The following is a 10813-nucleotide window of genomic DNA, read 5'->3' on the forward strand; positions in this document are numbered from 1 at the left end:
TCAGAGCATAAGGCGCCCCAGGGAGGCATTCAGAGCCTGGCAGGGGGTCGGGCACAGGGAGGTGGGCGGCTCAACGCAGGAGTGTCCCCTACTGGCCCGCCTCATGTGGTGGAAACAGCGGTGGAATACGAATCCCCGGCTGTTTTACTGAGGTGGAATCTCTGCACCCGCCACAGATCTAATGTCACAATCACCCATTTCTTCACGTGTCCAAAGGTTGCACTTGCAGATTTGAGGTGATGTTGGATTTCTTCATTGATGTCAGCCTTCTGTAAGGGATGGTTTCTGAGGTGGGGGAAGTGCTATATGTTCTCCAGAGGCTCACTGTGGATCTGGATTACTGGAGCTGGGTACTGTTCGTAAGGACCTTGTTGGTGGAGGACCTTAGTCTTCTGAGTGTTAAGCATCAATCCCATTTTCTTGTATGCCTTGATAAAAACATCAATGATCCCTTGAAGGTCTGCTTCCAAGTGAGCACACACTACAGCATCATCAGCATACTGGAGCTCCGTGATTTATGTTGGGGTGGTCTTGGTTTTGGCTTGGAGTCATCTGAGGTTAGTTAAAAAACTTGCCAACCATTTGGTAGTTTAGCTCCACTCTGGCTGGAAGCTTGCTAGCGGTCAATCGTAGCACCCTGGCAAGGAACAGATTGAGACGTCTTGGAGCGATGATGCGTCACTGCTTTGAAAAGCTGGTCTATGTTTAACTGCCCTTCTGGTAGTGTTAGAGTGATGCTGTAGCCATGTTGGTCCAGGAATGATGCAAGAGGCCAGGGTTTCTTTTGGTGATATCTGTTGATTAGAAGTAGTTGGGCTAACTCTGTCCCAACCATGCAGCTTGTCCAATAAAAGATATCATCCAAAGCAACCCTGGCCCCGTCCCTTCTAGTCAATTGTCTTATATAAAGTCTGAGTTTGCATGTGTTCCATGAAGGCTATTTCCTGACTCCAAGCGTGTTCTTCCACCACTGAATTCAGAAAGGTCCTTGCTCGGTCAAGACTGTACCGGCAGGACTGAAGACTAAATTTGGATCAAGAACCCGGTCAACACTGCGCCGGCAGGAATGAAGACTAAATTTGGGACCATTTTTACAGCTTGCATTTCACTGGGTCTCCTAAATGGTAGATGCAATGATCCCTAAATAATTGGAATAGCCCACCTCCAACATGCTTGGACCAAGCTTCTTCCATCTGCGATTGGCGGTGGGTCATTCGGGGGCAGGCGCAGGCTTGTTGTTTCGAGTTTGTATCTCTGCATCAGCATTCTGCTCCAGGATCTTTTCAGCCTGGCTCCCAGCCACAGCTTTGCATCATGCCAGGTCATTCCCAGGCTAAAAGGGAACAATTTAGAGTGCTGACCCTGAAAATAAGAGCTCTTTTTCAGATGCAGTGTTATTGGAGTGAAGAGAAATGCAATTCATTATATCAGCTTTCAGGGTGTCTTATGCCTTTGCCAAAAGTTCTTCTTCCTAAAATACAGTTCCAAGGCACTGGCCGCTGGTAATACCACTGAAATGCAATCTTGGTCAGTGCTTATCTCCCTTTACCTCTTCATCAGGCCCAAGGTTACCTACTGCAGAATGTCAGGTCGGTCTGCGAAGGAGTGAGTACTGGATCTCACATACACGCACGGAGAAACATTTATTATTATTCAGGCAGTGCAGCCTGCATCAGGTCAGATCCCATCTAGTAGTCACATCTTGCATTAGCTGATTTCGAGGCCAGCTGTGCTGTGACTGAACAGCGTAGACGGCTGAAATTGCAGCCGACGTGCTCTTGGAATGGCCAATCGGCTTCTGTGATGGGTCGATGACTTGCTCCATCAATACCTGCTTCAATAAAGTGCTTTTAATATATGTCTCTGCAGCTGTAATTAGCCCCGGAAAGTATAATTATCCTTGTTACAATTGCTGGAATATTTTTGTAATGCCTGTGCTTGTTCTTTTATCTGTCTCATAAAGCATCATGCATGCTACCTTTGGCAGCCTGCCATTTCTCCAGTAAGTTAAAAAAAAAAAATCCTAAAAACAAAACATAAAAAAGAAAGGGAATGAAGGTATCTGTACGTTTATTCACAGAGGATCTCACAGTGCTGCACTCTGCCTTTAAACGCTTTTTGGATGCACAGTGAAGGCAGGGAAAGCAATGTGCTTGCACTTGCACGGATGATCTGTAACTATAATTGAAGGTCCAGACTCTGAAGAAGTGGAACTGCAGGCTCACTTTCCAGATCTCTGCTGGTCTCTTTGTTAGGAGATTTCCAGCAAGAGCAGGTGGATGGATAGTGTAATTTTCATAAGCCCAATAGTCTTTCAGCCTTGCTGTATTTTAGCTGTAGCAATGGTAACCAAGATACGGGCCACAGAGCGGATCTGGCCCAGATTCTCCATGGGTCGGTGGGGGAACGGTGGCAGCATTAATGGTCAAAGTTCAGAGCTATTACAGTAAAACTACATCAAAGCAGAAAAGCAAAGAATACCAGAAGCCGGTGCTTAGCTAAGCTGCCTTTCTTTAGAGGTGCATGCTGACGTGCCTTTGCTTTCTTCCCTAGGGTCCTACGATAGCAGAGAGCTGCAAGGAATTCCCTTGTCTGTGTTTTCCACAAATTCTTGTACATGTTCCTAGGCAGAGATATAATGCAGTGTTGTTCTGTTCAAGGTCATTAATTTTCACTCCTTTTTTTTAAAGAATTGTTCATTTTCCCTTTGTCTGCATTGAGCCATAATTGCGGTATCTCTTAAGTAAGAATGAAATACAAAACTACTGGATGAGAATACAATGCTCTAGGATGTGAGCTTCATACTTGAGAATCTTGTAAATGCCATCTTGAAGGGACCTGTGGGTACTTTTGCACTCTTTTAGCAGGACTTTAAGAACAGGAAATAATTAGTTTCCAAGTTTCCTCCTATTTCTACTTCTCTACCTTGTAACAGTGAATTATAAAGTGAAATGTCACACAGTCTCTGTGCTATTTGGGGGTGGTGGTTGTACCCATGTTGGTCTAAGGACATTAGCAAACAAATTTATTTGGATAAATGTGATATCTTTTATTAGACCAATAGTTGGTCTAATAAAAAATATCACATTTACCCAAAGAGCCTTGTCTGCCAACATGCTATATAGCACAAGAAGTCCTCTGCTCCCCACTGTTTTCCTGGCAGTAACTTCTTACAGGAAACCAGTACACAAGAGGCTAGGTTTCTTTGCAGAGATGAGGCCAGGTCTCTGCAATCAAGCTGGAAGTTTTCAGAGTGCCCCCTACTTGATCTCATGGAATAGCTTTTAAGAGCTTAGAATCACTTGGAGAGAAACTCACTGCCCTTTAATTTCCTGATATGTCCTCAGGGCTGTTTTAATATTATGCCATTATTAGGTTACTTTCAATCCTTCTGAGCTAAGCTAATTTTCATGGGAAAAAAATCTTAAGTCTGGAACATTCTGCAGGTATGTTATTAATTGCACCCGTTCTTAACCATTTCAGACACATTCAGCACTTGTCTGGACGTCTGCACTTTCCAATAGACCAGATTTGAGACAGATTTCTACATTTGCCCTGACAGATTTCAGTCCAATTTTCTCACTTATGTTTTTTAAAGGAATATATATATATATATATAAAGCCTTTTTTTCCCCTTTTTTGAAGGGAAAAAACCCTTCAGGGTACAGCATGTGATAAAGAACTCTCAGTGTCATTCACATGGCAATGTACCTGACACAAGGATTACTTGGAGATGCTGGGTGTTTTCAAGTCAGCAGCCTGAGTAAGATGCATCCTAGGGCACTCCAACAAATGTCTGAGTTAATTGCCGAGCTGTTGGCTTATCTCTTTGAGAACTCATGGAGGTCAGACGGGGCCCTGGATGACTGCAAAAGGGCATGTTCAGTGTTCATCATTAAGATGGGAGGAAGGAGGTGTTGTGGATGCCCCAAGTGGGGCACTTGGGATCTCTGGCCATGCCTGGTCTCTCGGAGCACCCCAGGCATGGCTTCTCGAGTGGGGGGATGCCCAAGCTCCTTCCAGCTCGGAGACCTTGGCCTTTTTCGGTCCCTGACCCTCCCGGGCCCTCCATGGCCCTTCCTTGGGGAGGGACCTTCCTGTTCAATTCCTAAGGAAGGGATTATACTTCTTGGTAGGGAGAAGTGCCCGCGAGCCTTCCTGCAGCAAAACAGACGGGTCATTTTCAATAAAGCCGTTAGGGCAAAGGCCACTCTGCCCTCTTTGAAAAGTTGAGCAACTCTTCCCCAATCCTGCCTGCACCCTCCTGAGCACCTGGGGTTAGCTCAGCTGTTCTCTCTCCAGTCCACAAGACCCTGGGCCCTGAAATAACTCTGCCCTTTGCTCTCTTCAGTGTCCCTGGGTGTCCCTGGGCACCACCGATGCCCTCCTTTCTTGGCTGCTCCATTCATTATCCTGCCTTCCCTGGATGCCTGCTGGGTGTCACCTCTGACCGCACCTTGTTGAAGTGTCAATGGGGCTATTCAAATCCTTGTACATGGATAGGTCTTGTGTGCCAGAAGACTCTGGGGTATCTCTCTGTTAACCCCTTCTTTCCCCCGGTTCAAGTTATTCAGGGAAACTGAGGCACACGACATTCTTACAACCTGAATGCATTTAAACCTGAAATATGGTAATGAATGCCATTTGTTACAGGGCAATCCAGGGAATTACAAAGTAGGGAGTCTGAGTGTGATTCCAGGAAAAAAATCGTGGCACAGATAATCAAGGAGTCTATTCCAAGCATCTCGAGGCGAACAAGGTGATCGGGAACGACCATCGTGGATTCATCAAGAACAAGTCAGGCCTACCAAACATGATCTCCTTCTATGCCAAGGTGATGGGCTCAGTGACTGCAGGCATAGCAGTAGTTGTGATATGCATTGATTTTAGCAATGCTTTTGCCACTGTCTCCTATGATATTTTCATTAGCAAACAGGAAATACAGACATGGGCAGGTCTACAATTTTGAACAGGGAGGTGCAGATGGTGTAGTGCATCATCACATATAACACAGCGCATATTTTTCCCCAGTTAATTGAATACTATAGCTCTAGCCTGAATGGAAACATTATTGCAGGATTTTTTATGCAAAACAGAAAGAATCCCATGTCTCCTGTCTGTCATTTGTCCTGTCATGTCAAAAAAGCAGGATTTTTTCCAAAGCTGAGAACCAGCATGAGGATGGGCTGGGGTAGTTATCGAGGTTAATTAAGATCCCTTGGGTATCCCCATGCCCAGGACAGCTTCCTCCAAAGTGGAGTTGGGGGGGGGGGGGCACGATCACTCTACTCCAGCTCCCTCCTCCCCGCTCCCCATCACCACACAGTGGCCAGCACGAGCTAACCCCTGCACCCCTGCATAGCAGGGGCATGGGGTGGGTTGAGGTGAAGAAAGAAACAGCCCGGGCTCAAAGAGAGGAATTTTCTTATCACTTAGTCTATTTGCATGTCACTCGTTTAACTGTTGCATTGGCAGATCATCAGTCATCTCCCCCCAGCCTGGGGCAGGCAGGGGGTGCCGCCTGCACCAAGCACTCGTGCCACAGCCCCCAGGCCACTGCAGGGAGAGGAAAGTCACACACTCTTGGACAGGCATGGGTCCTGTGATGCACCCAGCTCTGGGTTGTAATGGCCACGTATAACAGTGTATGGTGTGGGCTGTGCTAAACTGTTGTATGTGCCCACTGCACCCACCCCTGGGGTGTATCTCAGCTATATGGAGCTGTTGCACCCCAGAGCTGGGCACATCGCTGCCCTCCCCACACACTGTTATACATGGCCATTACACCCCGGAGTTAGGGCCACCCCAGCAGGAGTGAGGGGTGTGAGGGGCACTGGCTTGGCAGCGAAACATGGTCATGTTTTCTGTGTGATTGTTGCATATGGTGCCTCCCATAGGACTGGAGAGGATCATTTCCCATCCCCCTCGGGCCATTACATTAAGTTTCCTCAGCAGAACCTATAAAACCAGTTTAGCGACTCTGGCCAAATCCCGGCGTGCCAGCCCTATTTACATTTTCACTGACATCCTGCCACACTTTTAGCTTCTTTCATTTCTTGGAGACTCGGAGCAGCAGAGACTCCCCATGCCTGACCAGGGGCAATTGCACCCAAAATCTGGCAGAGACCTTTTTTCTAATTACTCAGTTGGTCTAATAAAAGTTATCACATCTACTCAAAGAACCTGCCTGCCTCTGTCCTGAGACCAGCATGGCTGCAACAAACAACCCAGACCTGCCTTGAATTGCTTTGTCTGCATTAACAATGCTCCAATGAAGCTGCTTTTTGGCTGGGGCCCTGGATGCATGCACCAGCGGGCTGGCGGGCAGGGGCTGCGGGTTGGGAGTAACGGGCAGTGGCAGCACTGGGCGGGCAGGGGCTGGAAGTGAGAGGCACCCCGAAGTGTGAGAAATCAGTGACCACACTCCTTTTGATTGAGCAATTTTATTTTTTTTTATTTCATACAGAGTCAGACATAGTTTCGTCATGTTATGTCACAGAGTCCGAGGACCCTGGGTCTGCTTTTTGGGGGTGCGTTGTCCTAGCAGCATTTCACCGTAATCCTGTTTGCATGTCGATTCCGGTTCCCTGGCACTCAGGTTACGGCTCTGTCATCATCGGGCTGTGCCCTGAGGCAGACCTCCAAACCTGGCTTTCCAGGAGTCCAGCTCAATAAACCATATTGTTTCCTCTTCTGGAAGCAGACTTCTGTGCTGTGACTGTTCCAGGGCCAGCAGTATGATTCTTTTCTTGTCGCTTGCCCCGTTAGGAATAAAGGAAGCTCTGCCCTAGCAAGCAGTCCACAGGGATTAATCCCAATTCCTGCACTACCTCCCAGTATGCTAAAGGCCTTTTTCATGATTAATTACCCACGGCTACCCGACCTGTACCATATGCACCCAATGCTACATGTTAGGCTTCTCTCCCAGAATTGGCAAAGCCCTGCTTAGCTGTGACTTGCACGTGGCAAGCCATGCACTTTATTTGCTCTGTTCATCACTCAGCCACCCCCCACATTTCTGAGGTCCCAGGGATGTTTCACTTGCCAAATCCCCTGCCAGTCCCCCCTCTGCCTGGGCCTGGGGTTGTGGGGGTCTCCCTGCTTGCAGTGAGTGGCCTGCTCTCACCATCCACTGTTTTGGGGCACCCCAGGCCACATGCTAGGGTTTCCTCCCCAAATTTCAAACGGCCTGCCTCTACCGGAGGTCAAGGAACAGACCCCCCGCCCATGGGGATGTGTGGCAGGTGACTGGCCTTCTCACCATCCGCTGTTTTGGGGTGGCTAACACCATGGTTCATGAGGCTGCAGGTTGTTCCTTTAAGTCCCAGGTCCTTATTCCTGGTTCCTTTTTCAAAACTAATCTCTACCCAATAAAAACTTCTTATTAATGAGCTACACATTCTAAAGAGAGAGAATTTCATTAGCTATGACTATTTACCAAATAATATGTAAATGAATAGCCTGCATACACCATGCCTGTGTAGCACCAGGGGACTCTCCTGGATATCTCTGACCAGAGTCTTGCATGGGCCAAATAGTGGCCTGATTGACAGCCCCATGCACACTGTAGTAAGTATATGGGCTCAAATAAGGAATTTATTCTGGGCTGGGATTAGAGATGGAAATCCTTTTTTAGCCACCCCATGCCATGCCTCTGTGATTTTTCTAGTTTTCTGGTTTTCCTGGAACTGGGCTGGTTTGGGGGCTGGGATTACAGCTGGAAATTCTTCCTGGTCCAGTCCATGTGGTCAGGGGTGTCCAAGAGAGTCCCCCAGTGCGTCGCGGCATGGGGTAGCCCTAGCTCTGGGGTGTAATAGCCACATACAATAGTGCATGGGAATGGCAGAGATGTGCCCAGCTCTGCGGTGCAACAGCCGCATATAACAGTGTTTAGAGAGTCCTGAGATACACCCCAGAGCTGGGTGCAACTGCCACATGTAACAGTTTAGCACAGTCCACCATACACTGCCAGGGCCCGTCGCTCCTGACCCACAGCCTCCCATCCTCCCTGCCCTGCCGCTTCCTTTCACTCCTGACCTGCCCCCCGCAGCTGGTGCCCCTCACTCCTGACCCACAGCTCCTGAACCGCAGGGAGACAAAAACCGCCTCAAGTTTAAAACCCTGGGGGTCTGCCTGTGTCCTTAGACCACTGCTGCTACAACCAAAAACCCAGGCCAACAAAAGGTACTTTTAATTAACCTGAGTCTTGAACTGCCTGACCCATAACCATTTGATCCTTGCCATGAAGTGCATGAGAACACAGGGAATTTTTTTTTTCCATTAACCTGAACCGTGAATTAAATTAACAGGAAAAATTTGCAAGATTAGCCCCTGGAGTCTCATTGCAGCATTGCAATAAAAATTCAAGGGATTTCCATGGATAAGTGAACCCAAGTGGCATCTGGTGGTGAAACTGTTGCAAAGCAGGGAAAATCCCATTTTCGGGTGTAAGTCAGATCCATGTTAAAATTTCAAACGGATTAAGAAGAAAAGAAAAAAACCTCATGGAAGAAATTCACGGGCTAAAAATAAAACAGGTTGGAGATGTTTTAAATTACCACGAAAGAAACAACCTAAAACGATAAAATCAGCTGATAACATGGCTCTGCAGATTCGATTTACTTAGCTTAAAGGTGATTTTTGTCATGTGGACACAGGAAAAGTGTGATGTGGAAACAGGAGAAGTGTAACTTGGCCACTAAGGGCCAGGAGCTAGTACAGGGTGAGCACGGGTGGAGGGACTAGTGTGGCGATGCTGTGCTGGCCCCATGGCCCTCTAACGAGAATTCAGGCCTGAGCAAATCTGGGCCCTTTATTTCAGATAATTAGAGTTTTTAAACTCGACTCCAGGTAATTACTGGGTCAGTTAAACTGCCAGGCACTTAACATCCCTAATGCCAGCAGCTAGCTGATATGTTGATCTTACCCCATATCCTTTTTTAATCCTGAAGTGAGAGAGTGTGGGCTGCACTAAAAATAGACCAGGAAAGCATCTCCTGGGGCACGCTGCCTACTTGCACAGAAAGGCAGGGCAGGAGCAGAAATGATTCAGTGCTCATTTCTTGGGAAAGAGAGGAGCAGGAGTGGATAGACCCCAGGATGCACCCCCCTTGCCCCCTGTGGCTGCCAGCAGCCTATTCAGAGGGCCACGCTGAGAAGACAAAAGGCTAAGCGCACTCCAGGGGTGATCTCTTTGTGTGCATGGGAGATAAAAGGAGAAAACTGCAACTGGAGCTATTCTTCCTGGCAGCTTCCCTGCTTTCTTGCTTCCTTTTGGCTGGAGGATGGGTGGCCTTTGGATCTCCTTCCTTCCCTGGGGTTTTCATGCCCCGGAAAGGTGCCCTGCGTTCTGGTCCCTGAGCACGTGCCCCTCCCCCAGGGCGCATCCTCTTGCACCCGTGGTGCGTGTGCATGTCTGTGCTTCCAGTGCCGCACTGTGTGCAGACCTGCCCCGTATGCAAGCTCCTCTCCCCATGCATGCCCACGGGTCCCCGTCAAGCATGCTGCCATGCGTAGGCTCCTGTGGGCATGTAATGACCAGGCTTCCTGCCCTACCATGCACACGTGCACATGCCTGTGTACACGTACAAACACATGCACCTCCCACAAAGGTGAAGCCGAGCTGCTCATGCACTGTGCTTCTTGCTCCTTTCTGCCATGGATGGTCTTTGCCCCAAGGAGCTGATGATGGCCTGGCAGACCATTGCTGTGTCTGGGTGCTTGTTTTGGAGGCAGAGGCATCACGCCCCAAGGGGGAGGCCAAGGCATTTAGAATGGGGTAAATGGGAGGTAAGCAATGCATAGCCTGGCAGTGTCCCCCTGCAAAGAGGTGGATTTACCTCAGCTGATGGGGGATTGTGACCCTATGGGGCTCTCAGCACTCCCCCAGGGAAAGCTCTGCCCAATGTCTTCTCTAATTGCAAATATTTGAATTATTGCACACCCGATCTCTGCACGCAGGCAGAAGGCCAGACTAGCACAGGCTCTCTTCCTGGGCCATGTGAGGCTTGTTAGGTCATATTAAGACATCAGATTTACTAGGAAGAAACAAGGAATACAAGAGGATAGCATACAGCAAACAGATGTTATCTATGAACACAGCACAAAAGCACTTAATAGCTGTTTTACACCCTCTCTGGTCCCACACTGTATCCTCCATGCAATTAAACCACTTAACTGGATGCACATAGATGTGCACCCTGCATTTCTTTTGGGATATTATGCACGGCCTCCTTGACAGGATGCTCAGAGTGCTTTCTGGCCACGCTCTGCTTTTTGTATTCTCCCAGGTTTCCTCTGCATGATTTGGCTTTAGCATTAGTAAAGCACAGCCGTTCGTCAGCAGGATCATCCCACTGTTCTGGCAAACAGCTGAACACTGAGTTCCTGTGCACGCTGTGAAGCTGAGCTGGATCTCAGTTTCGGGGAGGGAGTCTTTTAGGAGTTTACCAAGCCCTCGGTGAAATAATTTGCTCCTACACTGTTTGCTGCATCATCGAGTCTCTGTGCTGATCTGCGTTGCCTCCTATCGAACGTGCTTCTATGGGAGCAAAGGTTACCATTGTCTGAATGCAAGTATTTTGTTATTTGGTGCTTGAGGCCATCTGCAAGCTTGATTAATTCTGCAAGAATGTGTAAGCCTCCTCTCCCCATGCATGTCCATGGGTCCCCGTCAAGCATGTTGCCATGCAAGCAGCAAGCATGTTGCTCAGCGAGCAGCTCTCATTGCCGATGGAAGGGATTGTCAACAGACAAAATCCCGATTTCATAGATTTCATAGACGTCAGGGCTGGAAGGGACCTTGGGAGATCAT

The sequence above is a fragment of the Crocodylus porosus genome, unplaced genomic scaffold (genome assembly GCF_001723895.1).
Source record: "Crocodylus porosus isolate Cpor-Errol unplaced genomic scaffold, CroPor_comp1, whole genome shotgun sequence".
Taxonomy (NCBI): domain Eukaryota; kingdom Metazoa; phylum Chordata; order Crocodylia; family Crocodylidae; genus Crocodylus; species Crocodylus porosus.